This window comes from Lactuca virosa, chromosome 3 (assembly GCF_052849685.1).
Source record: "Lactuca virosa cultivar CGN04683 chromosome 3, Lactuca_virosa_CGN04683_v6, whole genome shotgun sequence".
Classification (NCBI taxonomy): Eukaryota; Viridiplantae; Streptophyta; class Magnoliopsida; order Asterales; family Asteraceae; genus Lactuca; species Lactuca virosa.
In genome coordinates this window covers 373834390-373840389 of record NC_136428.1, presented here as the reverse complement: position 1 = coordinate 373840389, position 6000 = coordinate 373834390, and positions in this window count along the sequence as shown.

Here is a 6000-nt window from a genome sequence, read left to right as displayed (position 1 = left end):
TAATTAGTATTAATCTAGTATTAATTTGGTGATCAAAGTGAGACTAATTAAATATATAGGGTTGATTATGACAATCATCAATTCTTTTATGGTGGATTAATGATCCATGGTTTATGCGTTATGGATGTAACCATATGAAGCTCCATGGATAGTCCATGGGAGTTACAAATCCATGGGTCATGGGAAATCAAGAGTCATGACAATTAAGGGCATTCATGTGTAAACCCTAATTGTGACAACACTATAAAAGGAGCCCTATGGCTAGCAAAAAATGGACCTAGTGGACCTAGTGTTACTAGAGAGGGCATAACCGATTTTGAGTGCTAGAAGTATTCTCTCAAGTTATTCCAAGTCTTGTGGTGTTGTGTGAAGCATTTGAGGCACAACATTTGGGGTGCTAGGCTCACAAAGTCTTGAAGGAATCCAAGCAACAACAAGGTATGTATTTCTACTAGTTTTATGTTTTATGTAATCCCCATGCCATGCTAGTTAGGAAATAAGCTTGAAAAAGAAATTTGCATGTATATAGAGAAAACATAGATTCAAGGTTATTAGGGTTGCATGTACACTTAGGAAGTGTTAGAATGCTCATAACCCATCAGTGGTATCAGAGCCTAGGATTGTTTTCTGTATACTTGATGCAAAACTGCTTAAAAATCGAAAATTCTGCATTCTGACGACTGGACTCGCCGAGTCCATGGGGAGGACTCGCCGAGTCCATGAACAAATTCATTCTACTCGCCGAGTAGAATAGTGTACTCGGCGAGTAGAAGCGTGCTGGACAGTTTTTCGAGTTTTGTTGCTGGAAATGGATTAAGATCATTATCCCAATCTGTTTTGGACTTGTAAAATCTGTTTTTCAAAATGATAATGATTATGTTAACCCATTTTACATGACTTTTATCAATTTTCAAGTATTGTATATGTGTATATGATTTCTTGAAATTGCTTGACATGAATTTGTGTTCTTATGAGTTTTTAGAAGATCATAGGAATTATGTGTAACCACCATGTGTGTTTAATTCATGATCTTAATGGGTATGATGGTGTCCATAACTTGTCCACAAGTTATGGATAACCAAAAGTCACTTCTTTTAATTATGATTAAAGAACTAAAGAGGTTTCATAAAATGAAGAGTCTTCATTTTTATGAACCATTAAAACTCATAAGTTACAAATTGAAGAGACTTGGAATAGTTTCAAATCTTGCCCTCAAGTTTTGGAATTTGAAAAGTCTTACACTCTAATACTTTAATTCCAAATTGAACCTTAGATTTTTAAAAAGTTTAAATATCAGCACTTATACTATTATTATAATTTTATTATATAGATATGTATAAGAATATGTCATTCTTACCGTTAGTAGGCCTCATTCACGAAGCCGGTCTATAAGGGGGGTATAAGGTTGTTGCCTATAAAATGGTGACTTAATGGGTGTCCACTCTCACCCACCGCTTCCTTGATCGGTGTAGGGTCGTTAGCCGAACGGGTAGGATACGACTTTAAATACTCGTTAAAAGTATAATGAATTATAAAGTAACTATACATCATAAATTCCCAATCCTAGTTACTTTAGGAAAATGTGAAATTGGTGCTAGCCCATAAAATTACACTTTGTACCTTACCAAGTCGTTAGTGGAGCGTGTGTGGTTAACCGGCACACTAACATGGACTAGTAAGAGTGGCAAAGGGTAACTTGACTTTATTATAGATCGGTGGAGCGTGTGTGGTTAACCGGCACATCGATTAGGTAATATTGTTGAGGGTACCAAGTCAATTTGTATGGTTATTCACACCTTGTTTGTGATCCTCGGCATCCCAGTCACAAACTTGAGAGGGCACAATCGAGATTCAAACATGCCATTGAAAAGTTCAATGTATCTCAAAATATCTAGGAGTTTCAAAACCAATAAAACCTAATAATAAAATATTTCGTTCTTATGGTGGAAATTGGTAAATCGTCATTTACCTACCTTCAAATATTTTATAGTATGGATTACGGCATCCCTCTTCCAACTATAAATAGTTTGTTGGATCCTAGCCTTAATATTTCATTTGGGTGAATTATTAAGGATTCCTAATCTAATGAAACTTGTCTTTCTTTCCTTTCAGATGTCTTCCAACAATGCTTCTGGCTCAAACACAACATGCTCCTTTTCCCTTATGAACTTGTGTGGTAAGGTCATCTTTGATGGATCCAATTTCAATGAGTGGATCAGAAACATCAGAATGATTACCCGCTATGAGGACAAAGAAATGTCCTCGATAGGGAGCTTAAGGTTGTGAGTGAAGCCACTGCTACTCCTGAAGAGTTTGCGGAGTTTGTTGCACATGAAAAGGATGCTACTAAAGTAGCATGCATCATGATGGCCACCATGACTCCTGAACTTCAGAAATCCTATGAAGATTTCTACCCCTATGAGATGCACCTGGATCTGCTGGAAAGGTACCATCAGAGCGCGCGTCAGGAGAGGTATGAAATCATCTCCTCCATCATAACCGCAAGGATGAAGGATGGTGAACCCATCACCGGTCACTTGTAGAAGATGCAAAGGTTCGTTGACCGGTTGCTGAAGCTAAATGTTGACTTTCCTAAGGAAATGGCGATTGACATCATTCTCCATTCCTTACCTCCAAGTTATGATCAGTTTCGTATGACTTATCATATGAACAAGGAGGAAGTCACACTTAGCAAACTTCAAGGACTCTTAAGGACAGCTGAGAATGGCCTTAAGGGTAAAGCGGTTGCTACTTCTACTCCTTCAACAGCCCCTGTTCTGGCTATTGGGCAGGGAAAGGGTAAGAAGAGGAAAAAACCCTTCGAAGGGTACCAAGGGTAAGACTCTTGATGGTTCCTCTTCAAGTGGGACAAAGAAAGGTCCCATTACTCCTTCTTCAAACCCAAAGGAAGCATAGTGCTTCTATTGCCAGGATAAGGGACACTTCAAGCGAAGCTGCCCTAAATATCTGCAAGATGTAAAGGATGGGAAGGTTAAACCCACCCATGCAGGTATTTACACAATATTGTCTAATAACTCATCTAATTCTAATTCTTGGGTGCTTGATACAGGTTGTGGTATTCACATCTGTACTGATTTGCAGGCACTAAGAAGAAGTGAGCAAGTGGAGCACGGGAAGATAAACTTAGTCATGGGCAACAGGTAAGCATCACCTGTTACCAAGATAGGAGTTTATTCTTTATTGCTTAATAATGGGTTAATGTTAGATTTGAATAAGTGTTGTTACTCGCCCGAAATGGCGAGAAATATTATTTCTTTTCATGGCTTGTACAAACAAGGTTTTTCATTTTCATTTGATAATAAAAATGGTGTTATTAATGTTTATTACAATGATGTATTTTACTTTAAAGCATTACCTTGTGATGGTGTATATGAAGCCGTGAATGTTGTAGACAATCTAGGAAATAATGTGTTGTATATTGATTCTTCAGATAGCTTGGATAAAGCATCCTTGTGGCATTGTCGTCTTGGACATGTTAACAAGAAGCGCATAGGCCAACTCCAAAAGGCTGGAGTCTTGGAATCATTTGACCTCAAGTCAGATGATAGTTGCGAGTCTTGTTTACTTGGAAACATGACAAAGTCACCCTTCACAGGTACTTGTGATAGGGGTGAAGGTTTGTTGGACCTTGTACACACGGATGTGTGTGGGCCCTTCAGAGTTGCTACAAGGGATGCTAATCGCTATTATGTGACTTTTACTGATGATTACAGTAGATATGGATATATTTACTTAATCAAGCATAAGTCAGAAACCTTTGAAAAGTTCAAAGAGTTTAAGCAGGAAGTGGAGAATCAATTGGGCAGGAACATCAAGATGCTCCGATCCGATCGGGGAGGAAAGTATCTTAGCATTGAGTTCCTTGACTATCTTAAGGAATGTGGGATTGTCTCACAATTGACACCTCCCAGAACACCACAGTTGAATGGTGTAGCTGAGAGGCGCAATCGAACCTTGTTGGATATGGTTCGTTCCATGATGAGTCGAGCTTCGTTACCAATCTCTTTCTGGGGGTATGCCTTAGAGACTGCCGCCCATATCCTTAATCTAGTCCCTACTAAAAAGGTTGCCAAAACACCTCACGAGATGTGGACTGGGAAAGTTCCAAATTTGGACCACATCAAGATTTGGGGTTGTGAAGCTTTCGTGAGGCGTGAGACTCATGATAAGCTTGAACCTCGAAGTGAGAGGTGTATTTTCATCGGCTACCCACAGAGATCCTTTGGTTACCTCTTCTACATACCCAGTGATAATGTGGTCTTTGTAGCAAGAAGAGGAGTCTTTCGTGAGAGAGAATTCGTAAGCCAAGGGGACAGTGGGAGGCAAATTGACCTTGAAAAGCTTCAAGAGTCAAGTGGTGAAGGAACCTCAAATGCTATCGACCAACCTGAGGAGGAAACTCCTGTTGATCCGATAGATGAGTCTGTACCTCCAAGACGTTCCACTAGGGTGAGGAACACACCTGATTTTTATTATGGTTATCACATCACCACTGAAGGTGATACATTTATTAGTGATAGTACACTAATAGATTTGGATGAACCTAATAACTACAGGGAAGCCATGGCAGGCCCTGAGTCTGCTAAATGGAAGGAGCCTATGGACAGCGAGATTCAGTCCATGTATGACAATCAAGTTTGGAACTTGGTTGACAATGTACCAGGTCGTAAGACAGTTGGGTGCAAATGGATCTTCAAGAAGAAGACCGACATGGATGGGAAGGTACACACTTATAAAGCGCGACTGGTTGCGAAGGGCTTTACTCAAACTCCGGGAGTTGACTATGATGAGACCTTCTCACCAGTAGCTAAGATTAAGTCTATTAGAGTATTGTTAGCCATAGCTGCATTTCATGATTATGAAATATGGAAAATGGATGTCAAAACCGCTTTCCTTAATGGAAAGTTGGCTGAGGATGTTTACATGGCTCAACCAGAGGGTTTTGTCGATACAAGATACCCTAATAGAGTGTGTAAGCTTGATAAATCCATTTATGGATTGAAACAAGCATCTCGCAGATGGAATCTTTGCTTTGATGAGAAAGTCAAAGAGTTTGGCTTTTCTAGGAGTGAGGATGAGTCTTGTGTGTATGTCAGGGCTAGTGGGAGCATAGTTAGCTTCTTGGTGTTGTATGTGGATGACATACTTCTCATAGGAAACGACGTCCCAACCTTGCAGGAGGTTAAGTCCTGGCTTGGGAAGTGTTTCGCTATGAAGGACCTTAGGGAAGCTGCCTATATCCTAGGGATAAGGATATTGAGAGATAGGAGCAAGAGACTAATTGGACTTAGTCAAAGTACTTATGTGGATAAGGTACTGAAGAGGTTCAGTATGCAAGATTCCAAGAAAGGAGAATTAACAATCCAGAGTAATGCCAAGCTAAGTAAGACTCAGAGTCCGAGTACAGAGGCTGAGATAGCTGAGATGAGTCATATACCATATGCTTCCGCTGTGGGCTCAATCATGTATGATATGACTTGTACTCGCCCTGATGTGGCCTTTGCTTTGAGCATGGTCAGTAGATATCAAGGGAACCCTGGCAAGGCACACTGGACAGCGGTAAAGAACATTCTCAAGTATCTGCGGAGGACTAAGGATTGGGTCCTTACCCTCGGAGGCAGTGATGACTTGAGAGTGGAAGGATATAGCGATGCTAGCTTCCAGACTGATAGGGATAATTTCCGCTCTCAGTCAGGCTGGGTCTTTATCCTAAATGGAGGGGCAATTACTTGGAAAAGTTCCAAGAAGGAGACAATAGCTGATTCTACTTGTGAATCAGAGTACATAGCAGCAAGTGAAGCAGCTAAGGAGGCGATATGGCTAAAGAACTTCATCGGAGACCTTGGAGTTGTACCAGCTATAAAAGAGCCAATGGAAATTTTCTGTGACAGCGAAAGCGCGGTTGCTTTGGCTAAGGAACCAAGAGATCACGGGAGATCTAGGCACATTGACAGCAAATACCATTTCATCAGACATCGA